Consider the following 27,671-nt stretch of genomic DNA (forward strand, 5'->3'; position numbering starts at 1 on the left):
TTTAGAAAATTGAATTTGAGACTTTTTAATGATGTGTAGACACTGTGTGTAATACTTGAATTCTTAACATCATTGACGTAATTTTGATCCATACACCTAATAAAATATAAAATAAGTACATGCAAAATGTTGCTTTCAAGTGCTTTTTGTGCAGAACATTTCCATTTCTAAAGTGTTTTGCACTTATCACCCGTCTTTAATAAGTGACAGGTGAGTTTGTTTTAATTTCCAAATCACAACTCTTATTTGGGAGTGGATGTATTTACAAGCAGTCACATTTGTCTTTCTAGTAAGCAAAGGGAAAATGTAGTGGTTCTCTTTCAGCCAGCTGGCATGCAATTTGTAACGACCGGCAATGGAGTGGCAGCATTCCCCTGTTCTATGCTCCATTCAACTGGAGACAACTCAACTCACGTTCTTTGACAGAAAAAACTACAGAAAGATAGGAAATATTTTAGCTGTTTAGTATGGAAGAGGGCCACCGAAAAAAAATAAAAAATAAAAAAAATAAATTCTGACTTTAATCTCAGAATTCTGACTTTAAACTCAGAATTCTTTTTTTTTTTTCTTTCGGTGGGCCTAATCCTCTTCCGTAGTTTTGACACTAACGTTTTGAAACCTTGTGACTAATGACTAGTTTGAATCTATAGAAGAGACCAGAGAGGATCAAATCTGTTTCATCTCCCTCCATCTCCTAATGTTGGCCTTCAGCTTTACAGGCAAGAATTAAAGTAGTGGAAAGCATTTCAACTGGAACCCTTACAGGTTCTTAATCATTTTCAGTGGTGCTTAAATTAAGTAGCAAAAGTGGGTCAGGTTTTTCAGCTTCATTGATATTCCAAGTATCAAATACATGTTTACTCAATATTAATGCTAACTTAGACTCCAATAATGGTCAGATTAAAACAAAACCGCAATGCCTCTTGGCATCAAGTAGCAGCAAACTATTACTGAATATTGACAACTGTTATCACTCATCTCTCTAAACCTATTGTGAACTGGCAACTGCATATTCATTTTTAACCATGAAGAATGTTTCTGAATATGAAGTCTGTCTCTCAAATCTCAAGGGGAAGCATCAACCGGCAGGATCCACTATGTGAGGCACAGACCGCAGAAACAAGAGGCCAGGGTTATGGTGGACTTGGCTTGAGCTGGCCTGAACATGCCAAAGCCTGGCGGGAAGTGGCGCTACAGGGAGGGGTAAGATGGCTTAGGAGGCCTGGGGGGGTTCAGGGGAGCTGAAGGGTGAAAGTTCACTTCATCGCAATAAAAGGGTTCTCTGGAATTATAACACAAAATATAATAAACAGACTATTGAAACCTTAGCAGAGTACGATTCTTTTATCATCTTTATTTGTTTTCTTGACAATAGTGAGCTGACAGTCATGGTTCACATGATCCTCATTTATTAAATAGAAAATTAAAATGGGAACTCTGGCAATGAGAAAAACAAAGTGCAGCTTAAAGAAAAAAAAAAACCTTTAGACATCAAAAGTTAGGGATGGGCTATAATCACTCAAAGGTTATTACGATATTTTTTGCAATTTAGTGCAGTAACAATAAAAATATTTTATGTTTTCCAAAGTATTTTTAGCCTTTCACCACATGTAGCCTGTTGAACACAAATACTGCCCTATGAGGAAATAAAAATTCACCCAAGATTAAATAGGCTACTTCAGTATACCAGTTGCATAAAGTAGAGCAAATGGTACATCTGAAAGCACTTTAATTTAGGGCTGAAACAATTCTTCAAGTGTTTTGAGTACCTCAATTATTAAAATTCCTCAACGAAAATTTATCTGCATAATTTATTCACATTAGCTGCAAATGGTCTCAAACGACTATATCATCATTTATTGCAATAATTTCTGAAAGAATTTATCATCCAGAAAAATTGTGACAGGCAACAGTCAATACCAATGAAAAGTGACAAATGGTATCTAATGGTCGATACCTTCCAACTGCCTGAACTCCTATAAATGTATCATTTACTTGATCCTAGACACAGATTTATATAGCTGGAAATATTACAAAAGTGCACCAAAAAAGTTCAAACATGTAAAACAGGGAAAGGTAAATGGTGAGTGAGCTAAACTGCTGGTTGTGTGTTTACTCACAACAGAGCTACAGCAGCAATCAAGTCATAATTTGTACAAATATCACTGCATTATCTTAAAATTAAAACACATCATCTCTATAAAGCCATGGTTACCCTGGGACTGCCAGGTTGGAAGATTGTTAAAGTATAAATCCAGCTAAGCAAAAAAGAAAAAAAAAAGGAAGGGTTAGGAGATTAACGGCCACATATAAAGGCTCACAATATGTACATCCAAAACAGACCTACAAGACATTAAGAAAACATTACATTTTTACCATTATTTTTATATATTCCATTCATCCATCCATCCATTTTCTGTTCATCCTAATGGGGTCGGGAGGGTTGCTGGTGCCTATCTGGAGCTATGCTCCGGGCGAGAGGCGGGGTTCACCCTGGAAAAGGTCTTATATATTCCAGTGTTTCTTTTTATTAGGTTTGACCAACCTTTCCCTTTTTTTGCAATATTGTGATTACAATATTACAAACATTGATACTGTGATGAATTGTTATTCAGTATCTTGTGCATCTCTACTCCAGAACATATCATATGCTAATCAAAGTCTGGATGAACATTAAATTGAATCAACAATGATGTATCACGCAAAACCTGCTCTTTACAGATTACTGCATTTTAAGGGAATTATAGGAATTCAAAAAGAGGGGTTCCAATATGATAATGGCAAAGGACTGTTTGTGTGCAATATTTCAAAGGCTAGTATATATGTGTTGCATGCAATAAAACCACTTGCCATAAGCAGGTATAGACAGTTTATGGATGGATGGAGTATTTAATCATTATATGGTTAATAAAATGCTGCTTACTAGTTTGCATTTAATCAAAAAGTCTTAATAGCTGGAAGAAGGGTTGTTGACACCACATGCCTGGCCTTTCTGAGAGAGCGGTAAGTAAAAAGTTATTGTTGAAAGACAGTCTTGTTGTTTACCACAACTCATGTAGAAATTAGTTGAACCGATCAAATGAGGCAAAAATATAACTTTCTGGATTAAATATAAAAACCAACACAGCACATCACCTTGAACACACCATCCTGACAACAAAACATAGTGGCAGCATCATGTTAAAAGCCAGCCAGGATCTAAGGGAAGTTGGGTGGACTTAAAAATATGGTAGTCCTGGAGGAAAACTTGACAAAAGCTGTAAGGTTTGAGACTGCGGAAAAAGGTTACCTTCCCACAGGAGAACAACCAAAAATATACAACAATCAAAGTCCAGATCTATATCTGTATAATAATTTTTGGCAACAGTTCAAAATTACTAAAAAGAAAAGTGCATTCTATCCAATCTAAATTAGTTTTTTTTCGCAAATAATATAGAAAAAACATTGAGCCTTTACACATGGAGAGCAAATAGATAATCCCCCTGAAAGCACTGAAATTGAAGCACGAGGTGGTTTATGCAAATTATGCACATTAGGCCAGAGTAAATATGAGTGTCACATTTTTCAGACTTTTATTTGTAGAATAATTTAACAACAAAACATAACTGTCCTTTTTGCTCAACAAGTATGTGCTACTATGTGTTGGCCTGTCACATAAAATCCTAATAAAACACACACAAAAAAAGTTAACAGGTGTAGCAGGACAGCGTAAGAAAAAGTTCAAGAAGTATGAATATTTATGCAAAGCACATTAACTCTACATTAGCCTCTCTATCTCCATGTCCACTCCAGCCTTTATGAGACTCTGTCTTGTTGTATTTTACTGCAGTCTCCCACAAGACTGAAAATGTCCAGGAATGAGAAAGGTTGAATTTACACACCACCTAAAATTTATACAATCATATTTCAACCATCTGCAAAAACATGTCGGACTACAGAAATCTGATAGCCTTGATTCCTTTTTTTTATTATTTTATTTTTTTTATCCAACTGCGTATTTGGATTTAAGGGGATTTGCACACCAGCCCCTGCTGCGGACAAGCAGACATACACATGTGGAATGTGGAGGGATGCATCTGTCTATAACAATAATACACACACGTACACACACACAGGGAGAGAACAACAAGGCTAGCTTCGAGGCCAAAATGCTAGATGGATCTGTAATGTAGAGTACCATGTCTTTATGTAAACACAAAGCAAAGTGCTGCAAAATGCAGCTTGTTACACACAGCATGATGAAAAAAGTCAGTGGTCACTAAGGAGAGATGGAGTTTGTTCTTACCTGATGTGGCATATCAACCTTCACTTTGTGGAGTTCCAAAGGGGGGCCCAATTTTTGAAGCCAGGTCGCCGAATTTCCCAGAACAATTAAGCTGAAGGCAAGGTTTTTCAGCAACTTCCTCGCGCTTAGCAGAAAAAACGTTTTCCTCCGTTTCAAAGTAAGTCTGTCCAACGAAACGAAAGAAGACATGAATTAGGAAGGGCTACCTTGTGGTCAGAGATGGTGGGGGATGGGGGATGCTGACGTCCCGTTATTTCGTGCACGGGCACAGCGTACCTTTAACGTGACTGTGTAAATCTGACCACCCACTGGTTGCTTTGTTGGATCATTAACCGCAAAACACAACAACAGAAAGCCACTCTGGGATTGAGGTTTTTGGAGCTTTCGCGAATTATTTAGGGTCATGTGGGACACATGCTCACCCATACAACACTTTCATTCAACCAAAACTTCCAAGTTGTAGCTATAATTGCCCGCTGCTGGCTATCCTCGCTCACTGCGCAATTTTGAGTAAAAAAAAAATGAAGAGAGTGAAACCATAACAGCGGTGTGACACAAACACATGAATGTGAGAAAAGCTTGTTTAGCAGCAGGCTACACGGACGTATCTCTTTGAGACACGAATTAAGTCGGATTGCGAGAAGAATTGTCCATGTGCCAGGACGCACGGCCATATTTATTTGCTAAATTTTAAAATGAGGTTGTTTTATTTTCATCCTTCCCCTCTCTGCGCGCACATAGACAGAACCAAGAGACAGAGCAACAATGCAGTTTCGGAGATAAGCTAGCAGCCAAAAAGAAAGAAAAAAGCTGAGTTCGGCTACCAGCAGCGGTATGTTGAAAATGTCCCCCGAAATTATCCCAAGCTGTGTATAAATGTTACAGATGCGCGGCGGCTGCGGGGCGCTTTTCCCCGCCGTGACAGAACTGAACGGGGATAAGCGCTCGTGACATCGTTATATCACAAATACTGCACGCGGCCGGAGACCAATAACAACAGCTAACGTTAACAGCGGCTGCACACTTTGCTGGCCTCACCAGCAGCAGTCCCTGTGCTTCTAGGCACTTCTCTGCAACACGAAACGACAGGGTGCGTTAACTACAGTGCCACGACAGCGATAAGACGCCTTCCTCTGCGGTCAGCAGACCCCAGCTTTAAGAAAGTGCAAAACAACTTACATTAGTTCACGCGAAGAACGTTAGTTTACACTCCGTCAGTCCAGTTTTTTTTTTATCTGTATCGCCACAGATGGACAGCACTTCTACATAGTCCCGCCCCCACCATTTCCCAGTCAGGCATATCTATACATATATATTATTCGCTCCTGTATCCAATCACAGCACACCACTCTGGAATGGCGTGTACTCCCATTGGCGGATACGCCTGCCAATCAAATTCTGAGATTTTTGGTCGTTCCCACTATATAGGGGTGTGTCGTGACGTACCCGACAGCCTGCTAGAAGGCATACATTCAAAATGTATATATTTAACCTATATACATATTTCTTCGTGAGGAAGTGATTGCCTAACGGTTTCTATGTGCTTTAAAGACTTTACAAATTAGCTTAAACATCCTATATGTTAAAAATTGGGAGACGTTTTCAAATCCTTTTATGCTTTTAACCATATTTTTGAAGACATACATTGCATTGCTCTGTTTCTTGACTTTTCTACTCACCTTAAATCTTTATCAGATTTGACCTAAAATAGACAAAAACATCTCAAAATAACTCAAGCTCAGTCAGATTGGATGGAAAACTTCTGGGAATGACCATTTTAAAGTCTTCTCTTATGAGTTTGTATTTTGTACATTCTCTAAATCGCTCCATTGTAGCTCAGGAGGTTTATCAGGGGATGTTCTTTGCATTTCCATAACATTATGCTGCCGCCACTATGATTCACAGTGGGCCTGGTATGTTTTTAAAAGAATGTGCAATGTTGGCTTTCACTTCAAAGTGAATATGTTAGCATATGTGGTCAATGTCATGTATTATTATTTTACATTTTTTCTACAATTTCACTTCCTAATAGTTTTTAGACATACTGTTTAGAAAGACCTTCTGGGGACAAGTGCTGTAAATTAGCTTATGCTAAAAGCACCATAACACAAGCATGGGACTGTTGTTTTATTCAACTTGTCTATAGTATTGTGTGTCTGTCCCTATCAAATAAACCGAATAAATAAATAAATGTACCGGTAATTTTGGTCTCACCACAAGCTTTTTGTATTTTTCACATAGGTTGTGGCAAACTTTTATTTGATTTTTACTGAGTTTTGTTTGGGTTTTTTCAAATGTCACACTAATTTTAATTTGTCAAATGTGCACCCCAATAAATCACAATGAAGTGTGTGGTTATAACATGATGGAAAATGAAAAACAAATCAAGCAGTATGAATTCTTTTGCAAAACACTGTTAATGCTTTATGCTACACAAAGTTTAAGTCATTAAAAAAACAAGGGAAACATATATAGTGCTCTTACTTTCCATTTTACTGTAAAGCATGCTATGTGATGATATAATTCTCACAATGAATTATTGATACTTTACCTATCCATAATATATGAAAGTTCCAGCATGCTTATCTGTGTCTTATACTTGAAACTACAATAGTGGTAACCGATAGTACACATTCCACATGCTGAAAGCAGGACAGGTTAGCTGAGAAACCCTATTAACAACCAATTAGGCTGTCCATGGCATATACATTGAAACACAGCAGACCCAATTTGTCTCTGTAGTGGAGGATAGTGGAGGAGTTCAGAGGGAATGATAGGGCTCAGTGTGTCACCCTGCAAGATCATATCAAAGCCCATCAATCATCACGTTACCCGCTCTGTAATTAGTAGTAATTCCTCCCATGTAGCCATATCGCTTGTCCAGAGGGATTAAAGGGCAGCAATAGCATTAAGAAACCCCTCTTTTGTTAGTCTTTTAAAATAAATTACATCAATTTGTAACAAAAGAAAAAAGCTACAAGAGGGTACCTGTAAGTGTTATATAATTTTCTTTATTAAAATGAAGCAATGATTGAAATGAGTCAGAAAGACCATGTATGTAACCAAATTTGTATACCCAATGTATAAAACCGTAATCCTTTATCTTTAATTTCTTTTCACTAATTTAATGTCACATTAAATCAATGTCATCTAATTTAAAGTCACTACATTAAATTAGACTAAACTTACCTGTTTTAGGTTAGTTAAGATTACCACACTTATTTTTATTTTGTAGGTAGAAAATAAATGAGAGAAGGAATGTTAAATAGTTTTTGTAAAATTAATTTAAACAATCTGGGAAATCCCAGATAATGTAGTAGTGATGTAGATAGCTCTCAACATTTAAGCTCAATGAACCAAAACTATGCATCTGAAGGTAACACATAAATACACTGCTTCCATTTCACATCACAGTACATCTGACATTAGCCAAAAAAGATAAAATATTGGAATTATTGCTATTATTACTATTATCATCATAGTAACAAAAACAGACACATTTTGACAGTTTTCTATATTTTCACATAAAACCTGTGTAAAAGTACAGAATTTTCACAACAAAATGAAAATATTGATAAAGATTTTTTGTTGTTGTCAGTATTGCTTGTTTTTGGGGTTGAAAACTTGCCTTCTTTTCTTCACTTACTATTAATGTGCAATTCAACACATTAATAGTCAATGTGTTGAGATGTGAGATGTCTTTTGTCACATTTCTTTGATGAAAGAGATGTGTTTGTTCTCTGTTATTATTTATTGTAAAACCAAAAGATAGAAAAAGAAAGCTACTAAAAATGTATTATCAAAGCAGGTTACACCAACATGGCCTGTAAGATCACACAGGAAGGAAGAAGTCAATATTCCAAATGCAACATAAAAAGCCAGATTTGTGTAAATAAACACAAAAACAGAGAGCTGAAAAAATGGTTAATTAGCAGCTCTCAAAAAAGTAAGCAAATATATGTAAGCCTATAACTAAAAAAGCCAAAATCATATCTCACAATTATGGCATCAAGTAGAGGAGAAATATGTTAGTATTGCTAACTGAACTTCAGTAGTAAACACTGAAAATGACTAAATGTCAGACGGAAAGGTTATGTGGATTATTTTTATACAATCCATGTACGTCTCTGGTTTTAACTGTAAAATCTGTTTTATGGTTTTCATGGAGTTATTTTGAAACCTTGAATTTGCTTTTTACACAGTGTAAAAGAAGGCTTGAAAAAGTCCTTGCTACACTATAAACAGCTGTGTTTTTCTATCACAACAGTCCTTTCCAATTCAAATCACTAATAGCTTGACATGATTTTTAGACCTTCAGAATATAATTTCTATCGCCTCTGACCAGAATCTGTCTGGCACTCACACCTGGTCCCGTAAAATTAAAACGGCATGTATGACTGCGCAACCATTCATGAGGAATGACAACCATGTGAGAGAACAGTTTGTTCACACATCTTTCTTCTTTTTTTAAAAAGATTCCCATTGTTGTGGAAGAGCTCTGCTTTTTTATGACGGGAATGTCGGAGCTCCTTGGTGAGACAGCAGATTTGCAGATTGACTTGTTTCAGGCCCCTTTGCAGCTGTCATGTTCTTTATTATGTTAATTTTGTACGACTGAATGGACGTTAATTAGCATGCGTGGTTTTTGTTGAAGGTGTGCATTAATCCAGGACAGTTACATCTATGTTATATTTGCCAGTCAAAATAAAAGTTAGTTAATTACAGAAAGCAGAAATAACATTTGTGGAAGTGTTCTGAAATTTTTTCTTTGTGATTTCAGACTACTTGTTATGCATGTGTGTGTGGGTGTACATATATTTATGCGTGTGTGTGTATGAGCTCGATGTTTTTCCTTGCAGCCTGCTTGTGTCTACATGTGCTGGAATCTAGGCCATCCCTTGTGGCTTTGTGTCTGAGAGGCAGATCGGTCTATATATGAGGGGCACATGGGCGTGTTTTTTGTTTGGGGTGCATGCGCAGATGGAGGGAAGGGGGGCGGCTTCATTTTCCTCTATGGTTTCATGTACATAAAACATAAAAAGAAAAACAGAGAGAGTTTCGCTATCTTGGAGTGTTTCCAACAACAGAAAGAGGAGACAGTCTGACTGAACACACGCTCAAACACGCGCTTTCTCTGTAGCTCTCTTTTCCTTACCAGCTTCCTTCCTAGAACTATGACTCTCTCCATCTCGCTCCAAAGCCCCCAACTCCAAAAAACACCGCCTTCTTCTCTCCAACTCGCTGGGTGAGTCGAGGAAACAGCTGGAAAAGCAAATAGTTGCGAGCAGGCCCGAGTTCTCCATGGCCCGCTCGCTGGCTCTCAAACATGACTGCATTTCAGTAGGAATGAATGCAGTCCTCACACTGAATCTCTCTGCTGCATGCAAACATCAGGAAAACCAGAGCGGCGGCACAAACTGGAGAGAAACTCCTGAAAAATCCACGTCTGTTTTGACCTGGGTAGATAAAGAACGAGGTTCAAAAAAGCGCTGGAATAAAGTGTTGAAATACAGAGCAGCATTTGACAAATATAGTTTTGAATCACAGTCACATGTGCAGCTGAAAGATTTACTATAGTGTCATCTGCATGTGCAGTGGATTTCTAGAGGATTCACACAGAACGGTAACTAAATAACCAACTCATTACCTGGCAGAAAGGCTGATTGTTAATTGCTAGCTAGTCTGAAGGAGCTGAGTGGATCAATTGCTCTGTGAGGTGGAAGCACAGAAACTTGTAAACTGCAGCTCAGTGGAGGGGATACTTCTGGTTAAAGCCTTTCTTAAGTAAGCATGGGAGAATCAAAACAACATTTTTGATGAAAGAATAATATAATGACATGAGGTAAAGCTAAAAAAAGTGGATTTAACATAATACCGCCCCTATAAATAATCTGATCTTTATGTGCAGTTTAGTGATACAATTGGACTTAATGTAACTTGTGTCCTGAAGTAGCTTATTTATTGATTGGAAAATGTTTTATTATTGTTGTATCTGTTCTTTGAATTCAGCAGTTCACAGTCATTCCATCTGTTGCAAAAATAAGTCAAAAATTTTGAGGATTCTGATGCGGTTTCATTGGATTTTACTGAATTCAAATTTACATTTTATTTGCAATAACAGTTTAAAGCCACATATTATTTTCCTGTCATGTGAGGCATGGTGTGAATTTTATGTCTGGTCCTTCACATGAAATTTCAACTGACACAGATTTTGGTTGGAGCCTGACAATTTGTCAAAAAAAACCAAACAAACAAAAAAAAAAAACTCAAGCACTCTGTTTGCAGGTGGGGGCAGTGTAGAAGATAAGACTTCCCTGGAGCCCATTTAAAACGGTGATCATCTGCGTAGGGAGCAGAAAAGTTTTTCCTAAAGGAAGCAGTGGGTGAAGTCCGCTGCACTTTCAGTGGTTGAGAAAGTTTGTGAAGTGCTGTTAAAAAGAAAGCCTCTTAGCATTCCAACATCAATAAACTTGACCAATGTTCAAAAAAATTGCTGCATTCTTTCCACTCAGAAAGCAGGAATTTAGAAAGTGGGCCAGACCATGTACTGCACAGGAGAAGTGTAGCAGCACCGATTAATGAACATCATACTTATATATTTGGTTAAAACTAAACTCAGGTAAATGTTACCTATATGTGAGTTGATTGAGGCTTGACAGTAAAGTCCTTGAAGTGCCAGCATGCATTCTCTACTATTTAAGACTTGTGGTGTTTACAGCAAGCTCCAAAAGAAGTTGCAGGGGGTTTTCTGTGCAAACAGTTAAAAAGCAATAAATCAAAGGTCCTTTGAAGCAACGTTTAATTGAATTACTTTGCCATTAAAAGAAAATCATTAAAGGAGCTAAAGAATCTGTACACCCTGGAGAAATGGCTTCAATCCAGCAACAAATTGACGTGATCTTTGAACCTTTCACGCTGCTCTGCGTTTCTGCAGTAATCTCAGAAAAATATAAATATAAATTTTTCAGAAAACTCATATTGAACTGTCAGCTGACCTCAGCCACAGCTTAAATCGCTTCATTGGTCAGCTGTTTCTTTTCTAAACACTCATTCACCAGGTAGGCAGGTGAAAGATGCAACAACACACTGTAAAAAAAATACCCCAAATCTGCTCGATAAAATTAAGGCAACTCATTTCAACCATTGTTATTAATTACATCTGACTATATTTTTTAATTTGGGTAAAAGTTAATTAATTTATACCTTTTACTTCTAGTAATTCAAGTATACTCAAACAGTCATACAGAGATAAATGACCTTTAAAAGCCCTAAAATAAAATAAAAAATCAAACTTGATAATCAAATCCCTCATTACTACAGTGTAAATGACATATTTAAATAATTTAGAATTAACCAGTATTAAGCATTGTATTCAAATAATTAAAAAAATGTGACAGGTTAAAAATCCAAGTTAATGTCAGATATGGATGATCACCAATGTTAAATGCAAATTTGTGTACGAAAAACTAACAGACAAATTTGAAGTCATGTAATGAAACTGGAACTTTGCATTTTCAATAAGGTAGAGTAGCTGGTTAATTTTACTGACAAAAAATTTACATAAATAAAATTATTTCATTTCATTTAGCTGTAGTGAGTAAATCTGACTTCTAACAGGGACCTCTGAATCATTTTATGAAAAGCTTATTCATTCTTATCAGAAACATAATCATTTTACCAGAATTCACATAATCATTGTAAATTTGTGTCACAATTGTGGCAGAATTAATTTTGAGTCACAAAATTAATTGAATTTTGTAACACAAATTAATTGTAATTTGTGTCACAAAATTAAGTTAATTTTGTGACACAAAATTGATTCATTGAATTGAATTGTCAATTAATTGAATTGAATTAACACAAACTCAATTTGTGTCAATTCAGATTCAATAAATTCACAATTAACTTTGTGACACAAAATTAATTGTGACAAAATTATTTGCACACTGTGCTGAGACAAGCAATTCAGGAATGAAACTAAAAAAAAATACAACATCAGAGATTTTAAAAGAAAACTTTAATTTGTCAAAATAGCATCTTTTTTTAAATCGAGATTTGTATAATTTGTAAAATGTGATGTCTCACTGACCTTGTGCACATTACATGTTAATCTTGAAATGGTCTTTTGTTTCATATTAATATTTCAGTTTTTTATCAGATGGACCCAGGAAGATTAGTAACCACTAATGGGGATCCTAATAAATAAATAAATACACCAAACAGTTTAGTTTCAGATTTAAATAAACAGCTGTGACAAAGTTATTACCTTAGTTATATTTTGCTTTACATATGAGTTAAAACCTTGATCAGCGAATCGTTTTTTTCTTTTCTTTTCTTTTTTTTTTTTTTTTTTTACAGCATATACAGGAGGAGAAAACGTTTTCCTGCTACAGACCCTATTGTATCAACACTGAGTCCCCTGGTGGTGAGCAGAGCATCAGGAGGCTGCAAGAGGAGAAAAAAGGAGACAATGAGAAAAAGAAAACAAACACTTCTAACTGAAAGGAGATGTAATTAAAGGTCTGAAGGGAAGTGGTGATTGGGTGAAATGGGAGGATAAAACCGACTGGGCTGTAAATACACGGGGGCAAAGGGGGCGTGGGAGGATCAGGCTCACAGTTGGAACAACAGACGACTTTCTATTACACTGTAAAATGTAAAAGTAAAGTGTACTCAAAAAGAAAAGTGACCTGAACTCATTCCAGCTTACTCTGTTGACTATACTAACTTAAACTTAGCAAAGACAACTTTCTACTGAGGCAAGTAATCAAACTCATCAGCAGCAAGTAACCCGAACTTGGAGTTATGAGTGAGCAAAACGCATCTGCATAACCAGCAAAAAACTCGGCATCATTCGGCAGCTCTCGTTGAACGCACATGCGCATTGGACACTGACGAGTGACGACGTGTTTGAAAGAAGCTCCAAACTGTCAACAATACGGCGGTTGCTGCAGCTAAGTTTTGTCACGGTAAGTCCCACTGTTTTTTAGCAAACTTATATTCGTTATCTCGGCCGTATAATTCATCCGTAAGTCCAGGTTTTGAGGTTAACTTTATGTGTAATGATTTAGCGATGCCTGGGACTAACGTTAGTCGAAAATATCATGTTTATTTAGTGGCAACAAGATGGAGCGGCAGAGCAAAAAAGCTATCCGGGGCGCAAAACAAAAAAAGGAAAAGGGATAAGGATAAAGATGTTGGCGGGTTAAAAAAGCCGCTGTACTGTTATAGAAGGCTTATGGTGAGTAGACTGCCATAGGTAGGGCAGCTGTAAACTGTAGGAGAAGCTGCCATGATGAAGAAGTGTAGGGTCACCAGATTTGGGTTTCTGAAAAGGAGGACACTTTTTTTTGTTGGCGGGGGGTAGAATCGGCGGACACACATGCGCCAACGGGGGGGTGGGGGGGTAGAACCAGCGGTAGCACAAAAAATCGGTAGCACATGTGTGTACATGTGCTGCCGATTTCTTTGCCATACAAAGAAACCTGGAATGGAGTAGTGGAACGGAGTGGCAATGTAATCACAATGCACTGTAAGCTATGTAATGTGTTTTGAGGCAGTTGACCAAAATCCCGGACGATTTTTAAATTCCCCCCGGACATTTTTTTAGGTCTGAAAAGTAGGACATGTCCGGGAAAAAGAGGACGTCTGGTCACCCTAAAGAAGTGTTATGTTGATATGTAATTGTGGTGTTGCTTCTATTGTTGTTAGGACTGCGAAGACCCAGACGTGTCTCACACCCCCATTGGGATCCTGACCATCATTCCTGAGGACAGGCAGGCCTCCACTGACTCACTGCACCTCCAGTCTTCAAGTACTGCCATCATTTTGGAAGGAAGTCTTGTCATGAATGATCTTGGGAATCTTCCACATGCCATGTGCTTGCTCTTTGGACTTATTTATTCTCTGAATTTGGAGTACCCTCAACAACTGAAGTACACCTTTGACTTCATCCAAAGGGTGCTTCTCTCACTTGGACATAAATCCCTAAAACCAAAAATACAATCACTCAAAAATCTTCTGATGCAATGAGTGAATGTGATGTGACATTATGGATCAACGTTGATACCTTTACCGTTATTGGAAAAGTGATTTTTATTTCTTGTTTGATTCTTTTTTTGTTGGAGAGAGCATCATTGCATTTGCAGACTACTAAATGGTTTTATGTTAATGAGGAGAACCATTACTTCACTTCACTACTTCACTATTTACTTTATCAATGTTATGATAAATGTTGGGCTCTAGTATTGAGAATTGAGTTTTTGTTTCACACCAGTCAACAAAGACATTTAAGCAGGGATTCTCAAAGTTTTAAAGACTGAGGGCCATTTGTAGGATTCAATATTAGATTGAAGGCTACCCTAGAAAAAAAGTCATGTCATTTTTTTCCCTAAAAAAAGTCTATGGAAAACTTTGTTTCCAGGTTAGTGTGTATGTAACCACACTTGAGAACCTTGTATTTAAGGTAAACTTGTTTAATTATTAAACATTTTTTTCCATTCAAACTGTTGTCTGTTGGCTCTTCGTTCCAATAACTTAACACTTTTGGTTCATCTTACTTGAACATATCAAGGCAATCGGTTTCCTGATATTTTGCAAGTAATGTGAACTCTTAAACGTGTAAGTATAACTTATTTTTATGAGTACTGCTTAATTGACATAACTCACAATTTGAAGTAGTCATAATTGACATTTTATAGTCAACTTTACTAATGATTTTGAGTTAACGGCACTCAAGTTTACTGCCATTGCATGAGTTGTCTGAATGAATATTTTACAGTTAACCCAATTAATGATTTTGAGTTAACGGTACTCAGGTTTACTGCCTTTATCTGAGTGGTCTAAACATAGTTATTTTTAGCTACTTTACTTGAAGATTTTGAGGCAATCGGTTTCCTAACTTTTTTTAAGTAAAGTGAACTTATTACTTTTTACAGTGTACAGTAAAATTGCTACTTGAGTCGAGTGGTGTAATAAAATTGCAGTCTCCCATAAAAAAAAAATCTAACCAGGATACAAATCTGCCGTCTTTAGCTTTCCTAGACGACTTCTGCATCACTTTGAGACAGGCTTTTGTCACAGATCAAATAAAACGACAACTTCTCGGCCAGGAAACGCATGAAATACGTTGGCATATCGGTCAACTGGAAAGGCTATTTTTGTGTTTGCTTTTTTTTTTTTTTTTTTTGAGTGGGTGGAATGTTTTCAAGCTTTCAAATAGATTTGGATTGTTTTTCTTATTATCAACTTGATAAAAAAATAGTCATTTTCAAATTCAATAATTCAGTTTTATCTCTTTCTTTATAGTAAAAGTATAATTCTGGCCCAATAGTTTTACCCAATTTTAGATCCATAAAATGGCCTTTTATTTGCCTCTTTTTTCCACGCTGCTGTAGAGAACCCATTAGTCTTTCACATCACTGCTTCTTGGACCTCAGTTCTGCTTTTGATATGGTAGACCATTGTATCCTTGGTTAAGCCATACTGTCAGGATTACAGGACCTAAATAACAGCATGTTTATTTGAGGAGCTGCAGTCAGACTGAGCAACCCGTTGTCCTCAAATGCTCGCCTCTCTTGTGGCGTCCCTCATGGCTCAATTGTTGGAACAGTTCTTTTTGCTCTCTCAATGCTCAAATGTTAATTATTAAAGCACATCATCAGAATGATATGACTGCTTATTATGGCCACTGTTGATAGAAAAAAACAAAAGCAGTACATTTCTGCTAAAGAAATTTGAATTTTTAAGATTAATCTCTAAAAATATTTTTTAATTTTCTGAGGTCGAAAAATCAAGGATTTTCAACTTTTGAAAAGTTCTTTCTAGAAAATTTGAGATCTCAAAATTACTGAGTTTTTTTGGAAGAAATTTGCTTCTTTTTTTCGTCTATAATGGCTGTAGTATGTAGCATTTATCGCTAGGTGGATGACACTCACCATGTGATACCAGACCTCTTTTGAAGGTAATTTCTTAGTGTTTAGAGGAGGCTAGCATGCGATGGGATGAAACCGTCTGAAATCAAAGACAGGGAAATCAAAGACATACTGTTTTAGAACTTACATCCAGTAACGTTTTGTCCCTTCAAGTTGTAAAATGAAGCCCTTTGTCAGAAGCTCCTTCTCCTCTAGACAATTTAATCTTTTACAAATAGACAAATCCTCCAAGCTTTTGTTTTCTTGTGTGATTAAGATTAATCACAAAGGTGTGTCCACCTCTTTCCTCTGAAGTTGCCTTCATTACATTCAGCCCAGACTTTTAAACTGGTCTTTATGTTGGCGTCAGAGAGTCACAGTCGATCCATATTCCAATTATTGCTGAGCTTCTGCTTCTTGCAATAAGGTGAAAACAGAGAAAATTTTTGAATAACGCATCATTAGGCTTTTTTAAAATGGGTCTTATTTTCTGTTTTGTAAATTTTTCTGTGTGATGCCTTTTTTGATATTTTATGATTTGTTGAGCCTTTTGGTTAACTGTTGCTTTTAATGTGCCTCATAAATGTATTTGACTTGAATTGAATAGTTTGTGTAATCAAAAAACCTCATAAAAAACTTTGAATTTTACAAGATTCTCGTGGTTAATCTAAAAAATTAGCCTGCTGTTTAAAATTATATTTTTATTTGGAAATTAGTTTTTGAGTTGAATTAAATGAATGTTCAAAGTTTAGATCCGTCATTCCTTTTTGCTCATTCAAGTACTAATAGAAAGGAAGTTCTTATCAGATGTTCAGCTGATAAACCACGTTCTGCTGTAAGTGTTCAGTTCCTCTTAAGCAGCAGGAATCAAGATAAATAAAAAGTGCAAAGCCGAAAACAACAACAAAAGATAACCTATAAGAACCCACTTTGCATCTATCTATTTATAAACCCATTTTTTTTGCCCAACCTTCCCATTTTATTTATTTATTTATTTATTTATTTATTTATTTATTTATTTATTTATTTATTTATTTATTTATTTATTTTTCTCCACTTTAAAAACATCAAAACAAATGTTCTTCTGACATTTTTACACTTCCCCCTTTTCAAGAAACCAATATTCATGACATATTTCCCAAGACAGTAAGGCGTTTGGCACGTATTTCCAGTGCAGTTAAAACTTTTATTGTTTTTTTTCTCTTGTCTGCTTCTGTCTTCATGTCAACAGTTTGAGCAAATCAGAAAATTTCTTCTTTTTGCATTTTCTTTATTGCTACTTGAAAATACAGTACAAAGTATCCACCAGCTTACTGTGTGTCGCACCACCTTGGCAGAGTCCAAAATATATTTGATGGATTATATCCACTCGTTCAAGCTCTTCAGGAAGTGTTTAATGTGAAGTGGCTGGTTTGGAGAGTGGATGCTTGCTGTGTAAGGCGCTTCCAGCGGGACTGAATACAGTCATCTGCATAGAACAACACAAACATAAGTCATAAATCAACCGTGCCCTGACAAAGCATCTGTGGAGAGTAGTTTTCAGTAAAAAACCCTAAACAATTACAGTCATTCACAAGTATGTTTCATAAGTGAAGATCTAATCAGTGTACAATTGCTTATCTTCAGACTAATGCAGACTTAAAGGAAGAAAATAAAAGATGGACATGATGCTTATTTCTAGTTCTTCCAATTGTGAAATAAATAAGCAAACAGACATTAGATTCAATTGCAGCTCCAAAGAGAGAGAGAAAAATCCATCAATTAAAATGCAATTATAAAAATACACATTATCTCATCATATATCAGCCAATCAGAGGAGACGTCGGCGTCTTATTCAGGAGTTGGAGCTACAAGCATCTTATAATCTGGAGGTTCTGCATTTTTTTTCTGAAAACAACCCTCAAAAACAACCCATCATCCTCCTACCACTTCCTGTGGTCTTTTTCTTTGTTTTAGCTATTAGTAACATCCGATTGTTGATCATGTGACTTTTTTATCAAAAAATGAATTTTTTCAAAATTGACATTTAGCAAATTTTTGGAATTTCAATTTGTGCAATTCTATGGTTCAATGTAACTATTGTTGTTGAGATATCATTGATCATATTTCTGTTGCAATAGTCAATTAATAGAATGATAAATTAAAATGAGCTTCATAATTTCCATTCTGAGTAATATTTTTTAAGGCATCATAATCAGTTTTATTTATTGTTTCGGATGTAAGTGTTTTTTATTTCTGTTTTGTTTATTGTTTTTGGTTGTTTTCTTTATTTGAAATGTAAAAATGAAATGTCGAATATCTCCCAGTTTCAGTGTTCTGTACAAAAGTAAGGTTTATTGGTCTTTGAGATGGTGAACTTGCTTTATAATCCAATATATATTGCTTGAAAATTGTCATGATGTGTCCCAGTTTCTTCACCCACATACAGAACACTACCAGGAGAGCAGATAATCAGATAAATAAAATTTATTTTAACAACAATGAGAAGTGAGATTGTGTGAGTCTGGTCGTTGGGGTTGGCAGCCAGAGTCATCTGTACGCTGAAGAGCAGTGAAAAAGAGAAGTTGAGTTTGAGGTCATAGGAAAGTGGAACTTCAAGAAGAATAAGACTGATCTTACTTAATTTGAAGAATCATTTCCGCCAGGGGGTAATACAGTGGTTTCCAGGGTATGGGCTCTTTGTGGGTGTCCTTGAAGTGGTCTGGGTTCCGGGGGGAGGTCTTGACAAAGTGAGTTCTTGTTGGTGATGTGAAGGCTGCTGTGGAGGGCAGACAGGTGAGTTCAGGTGCGGACGAACAGCAGAGCGAACCGACTGCCAGTTGGGAATCCAGGAACGGTTTATTACAAATCTGCAGGGGCGGAGAGGGTACTCAGGCAACCAGTGGGTAACAATACACGGCATCACGAGGGAAGAAAACCAGAAGGCCGGGGACTCGGGCAACCAGTGGGTAACAATTCACGGCATCACGAGGGAGGAAAATCCAGGTCTCAGGTTTCACAGGGGGATTTCCAAGGCGTCAGTAATCTTCAGAGAAAACTCCAAGTGCTACCTCGGAGGGTAGCAGAGTACCATAACTGGCAAACACTCCGGCATTGAAGTGCTGGCAGCCTGCTCCTCATGTACTCTAGGATGATAGAGTGATGAAACACAGGTGCGCTGACACAGTCAGTGGGCACGCCCTCCAAGGTGTGCAGCCTCTAATCACTATCTAGTGGATGAGGGGGAAGCAGCAGGCAAAACAGAAAACAACCCACAAAGAAACCAACACCCCAGTTCCCACCAAAAATGGTCTCAAAACAATAATGTTTAACGTCAAGCAATGTTTGTTATTGTAACAGGCCTATTCACACTTACACAAACAGCTGCTAAATACAGGAAATGCAGAGGAGAAAAAAGTTTTGTTGGCGCCCACTCTACCATGGCGCCCAATGCGTTTCATATCCACTTTTTGCACTACTGGGTAACATCTTTTTTAGTTAGCAGTTTATAATATATACGGTTTAAAATATATTGAAGCATACACATTCACTAACACATCTTTATTAACAGTATTATTGAAAGCAACAATACATTTCTCAGCTCTGTTACAAAGAAAAAGCAAAACTGTGAATTGTGTGAATTTTAACACTTGAATACTTTATTACTTTTCTGTTTTTATGATCTTACTTCTGCTTTTCTGTCTCAATATATTTGTCATATTCACTGTTTTAAAATCTGCACTTGTCTTAGATCATCCACGTTTGTTGCTGTTTGTTTTGCCTCAGAAGCACACTGAGTTGACGATCGTCTCATAAAATCTACAATGTCAATAAAGCTGACTCAGTCGACCACGTTGTTCTGACTTATGTGAGGAAACGGGACTAGATGTGTGCGTGTGTGGCTCTAATTGAGAGAGATGGAGAGGACAGGAAGGAGAAGGGGGGTTACACTACAGACACATGAGACAATGGGAGTGCCGCGTCATCATTTGACAACCCTGGTCAATGTCAAGCTGTTGCACAACACACACCCCACCCCTCCCTCTCTGGTCTCCTGTGTCCTCCTTTGTTGCCTCGTTTTCTTGCAGCTCTGCATGCTCTCTGCCTGTCTTTTCTCCTCAGTCCACACAGCAAACATAATTATAGAAGGCCTTTCTGCTCTCTGGAGCAAAATGTAGGACATTTGGGAGCTACCTGAATGTTGCAATGATGAGAATGTTTCAAAATGGACCTAAATCCAAAGCAGTTTCAATGGCCTCTACTGCCCCCCTCCTCCCTACATGAAGTCCTTCAGCATTCTTTAAAAGGAATAACAATGCTGGGTCTCTTCGCCGTCTCGCCTTTCATTCCTGCGCGCCTCTCTCTCCCTCTGGTCCCTTGTGACCTCTGCCTCAGTGGGAAATAGAAAGGAGGAAGTGCAGATCACAGCTTTAAATGATTCTGTGTGTCTGGAAACACGGACAACTCCCCAACCAGCCAGCCAACCCCTGGCTGACCTGAACTATTTCGTCTTCCTCCATCGTTTCCCTTACATCACATTCCTCACTGCCCAGTTCTTGCCTCATGTAACGGTGAAACATAAAGCTCCTACAGTGCTGTCTGTGGCAGCGATGCAGCCATTGGTAAAAATTCCTGATATTTACTGATATAATATTGTTTTTTCAAGAACTTCCTTTTAGATTCGTCGTTCTTGTTGAACTGATTCCAGTTGACAGTAAAATTGCATAAAACCTCCCTACACTTGTTTTGCACAGCTGGAAACTGCCAGATGGTCTGGAGAAGGACGCTTGGCTTTAACTAGTCTGACACTGACCTACTGCTGCTGTTTATCTTTACTATTAACGGCCTCAACTGGAAAGTATTTGTAGAAGAGCATTTTCTGTTCAATATGTTTCTCCTCATATATAAAAAAATTCAGATTAATTATGATAAATATTCTTCCTATAGGCTAGACTTTTGGCTAAATAAGTGATTAAATTGAACCCAATTTGGAGTTTTACAGGTCAGCCACTCTCTACAGTGAAAACAACATTTAAACCTCAAAGTTATAACAGAAAACTGGGACTAAAAAAATTAATCAACTACATTGCAGAATCTGTAATTAATTGAAAAACACTTTTATTTGCAGAATTATTTAATAAATAGTCACATGAGCTCAACAACAGACATTTATTGTTTTTGATGTCACATTTATATTATTTAACTATCAGATCAATGCAAAGTGCTGTTAAACCTATTCAAATTTTCAGGGTTTTATTCATGTAGCTTCTTTGAAAAAGTACTTCTTCAGAAATGTGGACTGTGGACACTGATGTTAGCATTGGTACGTCTGTGTTGCTACTACATGTTTAGCATTCAGATGCTATTTTAGCTTTGGACAGCTTTGCAGACAGGCTAACTCCTTTTAGCACAAAATGAACACAACAATAGTCTTTTTCAGCATCTTATCAGATCAGTTTTTAAAGCAAAAAATCAACCCCCAGTGAGACCAGAGAAGCTGCTTTATTGTCAGTCACTGGTGTTTTTGCTTTTGCATCAGATTTACTGACGTACCAGAAACAAATACACAGGTTCCCAACCAGTAGCTTTAATAGTTAATTTATTTTGAATGAAATCACATACATCCAGTCAGGTTTGCAAAAGCAGACTATTGATTAAACTTGGTAAATAAATAAAGAGTCCCATATCCCATTCTTGTTATCCAGAATGGAATAAAAATATGTATTAGGTGTGAAAATACAAATAACCAATCCCAAAATGTATGATATTTCATGACTTTCTTCTAAAAGAGAATCTTTTTTTTTTAAACAAAAATCCTTTCTGTCGTCTTATTAAAACACTGTGCTTGTTGAAAACATTTCATAATAACAGCAGTTGTAGTACACTAAAAGTGGCAGCTTCTGTTTGTAGGTGTTAGAGAATTTTCGGAATTATCATTTTGTTTTGACTTTAGGTGAAATTCAGTCTAATTAAAGTGTTCTCTTCCTTGTGTGTATTTTCTGACGTGGAGGTCAGGATGTCTGTTTATCTTCATGTGAGCAGTTGAGTAGTTTTCTAGTTGATTAGGTTACATGTTGATTAGGCTACACGTTTACAACCTCTGTTCTTTTTACGACCTCTGCCCCTTTGACTGTTTTGACTGTTTTTCTTTGACAATAAAATAAGAGCTCGCGTAAAAGGAAATCAGAACTCTCTTTGTAAGCAGCTTGGAGAAGCTGCTTCGGAGACTTCTCCTTTTGCAAAAGCTTTGTCATAAAATTCATATACGTTGTCTGTGATTCTTTATTTAGGTATATAGGAAAAGTACCTATCATTTTGGTGCCGAAACCCGGGATCTCTCCTCCCCCGCTGCCAGGCAGAGGAAGACGCGCTGAATCCGTGCACGGCCAGAAGTCAACTGGACCTGGAAAGAAGGACCCAGGAAGCAAATTCTTCGCTGGGCCAGCGACGCATGTCCGACTTTGTCTGCCAACGGCGGAGTGACGAGATCCGACCAGACAACTACAGAAACGTAGGTGAATTTTAAAACAAAAGGACGGCGGAGTCCTGCGAGATACAGTCGCTTAAGTTCCGTAACAAAAGGATGTCGGAGTCCTGCTAGAAGCTTAAATTCCGTAATAGGTTTGAGTCCTTGTCAAATATCAATTTGACTAAATGAAGGTTTGAGTCCTTGTCAACTTTTAGTTTGACTAAATGAAGGTTTGAGTCCTTGTCAAATACCAACTTGACTAAATGAAGGTTTGAGTCCTTGTCAAATACCAACTTGACTAAAGAAGTTATAAAAAGGGTTAGAGTCCCAGTTGACTGAGTTTCAACTAAAGGCAAAAGGAACGGCTTTTAGAGCCTCCTTATTTACAGGACACTCTTTAAGAGTAAGTCCTCGCGTAGATAGGAAGTTGTAATACTGTTTTGTTATTGCTGTGTTGATATTGGTGTTTTTGTCTGCTGCTTTGTTGATGTGTGTGTATGAAGGAGTGAATGGTGTTTCTCTCTCTGGGAGTAAAACTCTCTGCCTTCGGAATTAGGATCCAAAGTGAAAAACCGCTTGGAAGCTAGGCTCCAAGTAGAAGCCTGTTTTTCAGAAGGCACTGAGCGCTGATTTACAGCACTTTCTCTGAGAAAGCACAAAATACCAAAATTTTCAAGCTAAAATTGCAAGTGATTTAAATAATGGGAAAGTATAAAAAAGCACACATGAAGGAGAAAAGGCTTAAAGGGGATGGAAAGTTTATGTGTCAGATGGAGCCAGGAAACGTAATGTACCTGACTAAATGGAAGAGGAAGTACGGTATAGATGGCGTGTTGAAAGTTAAACACATGGTGTGTAGGTCTGAAATAAGCGCTAGGTTAAAAACTGGTACCAGACAACAGGAAATTATTGGTTATTGCTAGATCCTAATATAAATTTGAGATATCTCTTTTTAAATGTGCACAAGTTATTTAAAACAGGTTCCTGAAGACTAGAGTTTAAAATTAATTAAATTATAACATGACAAATAAAAAAAAAAAAAAAAAAAAATTGGAAAATTCCTGAAGCTTCAGTAAAATATGATAAATAATTGGAGAAAAGAAAATGATTATGAGGACAGACTGAAAATTGGAGACTGATTAAATTTTGACTGACTACAAATCTGACTAATTGTTTTGTGTTTCTGTTTGTGTTACAATTCATGTTGCTGTGAAGGATTGTGTGTGATTGGAGGTATAAATACCACTTGGTATTTTATCTAATATAAAACAGTAGGATTTCGTAAAAGGGCAAATTATAGTCATCTGTCAGGAATTAAACAAAAAGGTGGTGAAGATGTGGACAACTTTCGTCTACGATTTGAAAAGGAGTTATGACTTTCCTATAGAGGGAAGTTTAAGTGTAAATGAATTTTGACAGGTGCAAAAACAACTTGATGAGAAATTAAATGAAACAATAAAAAAAAGGGAAAAACATTTCTTCTCAGAGAACAATGTTTTATACTGCATAGATTACTGGGTAGCATAACTACAAAAGGTTAAAACACCAACTTGGTGCTATGATCCTTTGGCTGTATGTCTGGAGGGGTCAGCGATCAGAGTTTGGTACCGACCTGGACTTTATCCAGCCTCATATCTCGCTTAAATTCCAAAATGAGAGGAGGGCTGCTCGCTGGCTTCACAGCTTCAGCATTAAGGATCAACAAACTTAAAGTAATTCACTGGTCTCTGATAAGATGTTCACTCAAACTAAGTTAATTAAATTAACTTACATTCTACATTTTAAAATCTAACATGGCAAAGAATATAAAGAGATTACAGGTTAAACATGTTTCATGTTTATAGGTGTTCTAAATGATTTAGAATTCTAAAATATAAATAATGTTCGGTAATAAGTGGCTAAAACTATAAAATCAAAAGAGAGAAAAGATATACATGAGATATTTAGAAATAAAAAACACAAAAAGAAAGATAAACCCTCATTGACTCCTATTTGCTTCTTTCCTTTTCCTTTGTCTGAGCCTCGCTGCGGTGCGTCTGACCTCTGACCTCAACTCGAAGCTGTCCTGCAATGGATCAAATGAAGTCCCTCCCTCATCACCAGCTTCTGACAGCAATCAAGAAGACAAAGAAGAGTTCCATCACATCCAGACACTAAAATGCAACTGAACTCTTACAATCTCCGCTGATCTACTCCCTGATATCAGCGTGGAGAAGGAAAAGATAATGTGCTTCAGAGACGAAGACAACAAACTGAACTATTCGATGCTTGTTTCATTTGTGAAATGTTTGGACATTGACAGAGGGACAGTCTGGACAACTCAAGATCCAACACCAGAAACTGCAGAGTGAGTTAAAGGGGGAGGGAGGATTGCACCCCAGCGACGCCAGAACCAAGAGGAGGAGGGAGAAATGAGACAGAAAGGAGACATCAAAAGATAAGTGTATCACACACACAGCTGTTATACACTGCTATTGCAATGAAAACTTGCTTTCTTACTAACCCTTTTCACATATTATCTAGCCAGAAAAGAAAGTCTTGGAGGCTTTTATGTTCAATATTAGACAAATTCTTTCAGTTTGTCCCCGTAAACTCTGAGTCCTGTACAGCAGGACCACTGCTAAGGATCCTCTTAGGGTCCACGAGCCATAGGTTGGGAAACCTAAAGGGAAAACTGCAATTACTAAAAGGTCAGCAAAGACCTAACAAAAAACTTATGCCACTAAATTACACCAACTAAAAATCATGAAAGAGTCTAAGCCAAAAATTATTTGCAAAAGTTTTTTTTCTTTTTAAAGAAATATCCTGGTAATACATGCTTTTTGGAATTACATTAAATCTCTTTAAGCATTGAAAATAACTAATACTGAAGTGTTAATATACCATAAAGTATTTGTTGGATTTAAATTTGAACAGTTAATTTAGAATTTTATTCTATGAATGAATCTGCATAGGTGAAGTGTTCCAGCAACAGGAAGTTGCTGGATTCTACCACATGTCTGAGATAGCTCTTTTAAAATGTGTACGATACCTAAAACAGGATCCTGACAACTAAAGATAATTATTAACACATTAAAAATGTTAACACATATTGAACATTTCTTGAAGTTTCCGTAAATTTAATAATAATAAATTGCCAGCTGTTTTAAAATACAAGGTTGAAAGAAACTTTGATTTTAAGTAATTGGTTACTCCAAACTGATGATTGTGAATAAGAGCAATATTTTCTAGACTAAAGTTTAAAACCTTTAGTCTAGGTTTGTTTGATTGATGATAATCAAATTTATAAAGAAGCTGCAGCAGGGAAGCATGGGAAAGGAGCTTTCTCAGCACAGACTGAAGGAGAACAACAAATGATAGACAAAGCAGTGCTAAAAGACATGCAGGATAACGCACCAAAGGTTGAAAACAAATGTGGATAACTAAGGGTGCGAAAATTAATGATGAGAACATTTTTGAAGTCGATAACAAACCAGTCCTTCCTAAATCTTTATTTAAAGCTGCAGCAATTGTGACACACGGGCAATGCCATGTGTCAACAGGGGGGATGGAAACCATAATACAACAGCATTTCACAACATATGGTTTAAATTCATACTTAAAAAATTTTTGTACTGCATGTCCAGTTTGTGTGAAATATAATTCTCAGGGAAACATAAGGCCAAAACGAGGCAGGTTCCCGAAACCATCTTATCCATTTCAAACTATGCATATGGATTTTGTGTCCAGTGCAAGTTTACTGCCTTCTGATTCTCTTCCTGTACAGGAGGCCACTCCAATCGAGCAAGGTGATTGGGTCTACATAAAGGTCATCAAACGAAAGAACTGGGCGAGTCCACGGTGGGAAGGACCGTTCCAGGTGCTGATGACCACACCAACAGCTGTAACGATTGCTGAAAGACCCACATGGATTCATCTCAGTCACTGTAAGGTACAGAGAGTGTTAGACCCCTAAATCAGAGTGACGGGGAAGTCTGATTTACAAAGGGTTCTGTCGTTTAGGACAGTTCGTCTCAAGGTCAGCAGAAGAATTCAACAGATCCTCACTCTGCTAGGCTGGGGGTCCTGACATCTCTGTATTCTGAGCAGCAATGGGGTCTCCACATGCCAGGTGGATCCTCTAATGTGTTGTGACTGCAGCATGTCAACTGTTTTGCAGAGGGAGTGGTCTCACTCTCAATAGGATAAGGAGAAGAGCAGACACAACCTCCCTCCAGTTTCATCCGCATGACTGTGGTGGAAACTGATGAATAGAACCGCTTATGAGGGACATGCTGTGAACTGCTACGTGTGTGCGCAGATGCCGGTTTCCATACATAACTCAGGTCTACGACCAGGTAACATTACTGACGACAAACAGATGTGTCTCTACGTTCTAAGCACCAGACCACGGCGTATCCCACCCCTAAGAGGAGACAGACCACGTGAGGAGGACTATTCAGTTGACCTCCGGATGGGAGAGGCTGTGCAAAGCCTATTTCAATCTTTAAATTGTTCACTTGCAGATGATGTACTTCCTTTTTCGTCATCTCAACAAACTGTATGGAAAATACCAGAGATCATTTCGTTAGCAGGAGCTAAACCAGGATCTCTAGGGAACTGTGTTTATAATAATGGACATGTTGTTCTAGGGACGGTGCCCTGGAATTTGTGTAACAGAGTTTACACCTACTGCGAACCGACACAGGATTTCATCACCTGCACAGCATGCAGGGGTCAAGAGACGACTCCACGCTGCAAAGTCTGGAAGGACAACCCAGACTGTGACAACTTGCTTCAGGAGAGGAGTTTCAACATCACGCATAAAACAAAGAGGAGACAGGAGACAACACTGTGTAGCGCCATAGTGCCAGGAGATTATGGCGCCCGAATGTTGGCAGACTGGTACTTCATATGTGGAAATGAAGCATACATGTTCTTGCCGAAAAATTGGGGAGGACTGTGTGCTGTGGTTCCTTTGATCAACCCGATTGCATTCATCAGGAAAGCACAGAATGATCTACACACCCGCTCCAAACGAACAGTT

General features: G+C 37.4%; 1 protein-coding gene across 2 annotated transcripts in view; it reads right to left on the reverse strand.

Moving 5' to 3' along the window:
• LOC122827699 (vitamin D3 receptor A) overlaps positions 1-5,589 on the reverse strand; it is an 82,341-nt gene extending 76,752 nt beyond the window's left edge. The window contains exons 1-2 of one of the 2 annotated variants that reach the window (XM_044110621.1): positions 5,465-5,589; positions 4,286-4,448 (exon numbers count right to left, since the gene is read on the reverse strand). The gene's annotated coding sequence lies outside the window, so the exon portion shown is untranslated. Of the gene's footprint in view, positions 1-4,285; positions 4,449-4,561; positions 4,617-5,464 lie in introns of those variants that run through there. The other variant, XM_044110614.1, reaches the window with a different exon arrangement.
• Positions 5,590-27,671: the final 22,082 nt, after the last annotated feature.

The sequence above is a fragment of the Gambusia affinis genome, linkage group LG01, assembly GCF_019740435.1.
Source record: "Gambusia affinis linkage group LG01, SWU_Gaff_1.0, whole genome shotgun sequence".
Classification (NCBI taxonomy): domain Eukaryota; kingdom Metazoa; phylum Chordata; class Actinopteri; order Cyprinodontiformes; family Poeciliidae; genus Gambusia; species Gambusia affinis.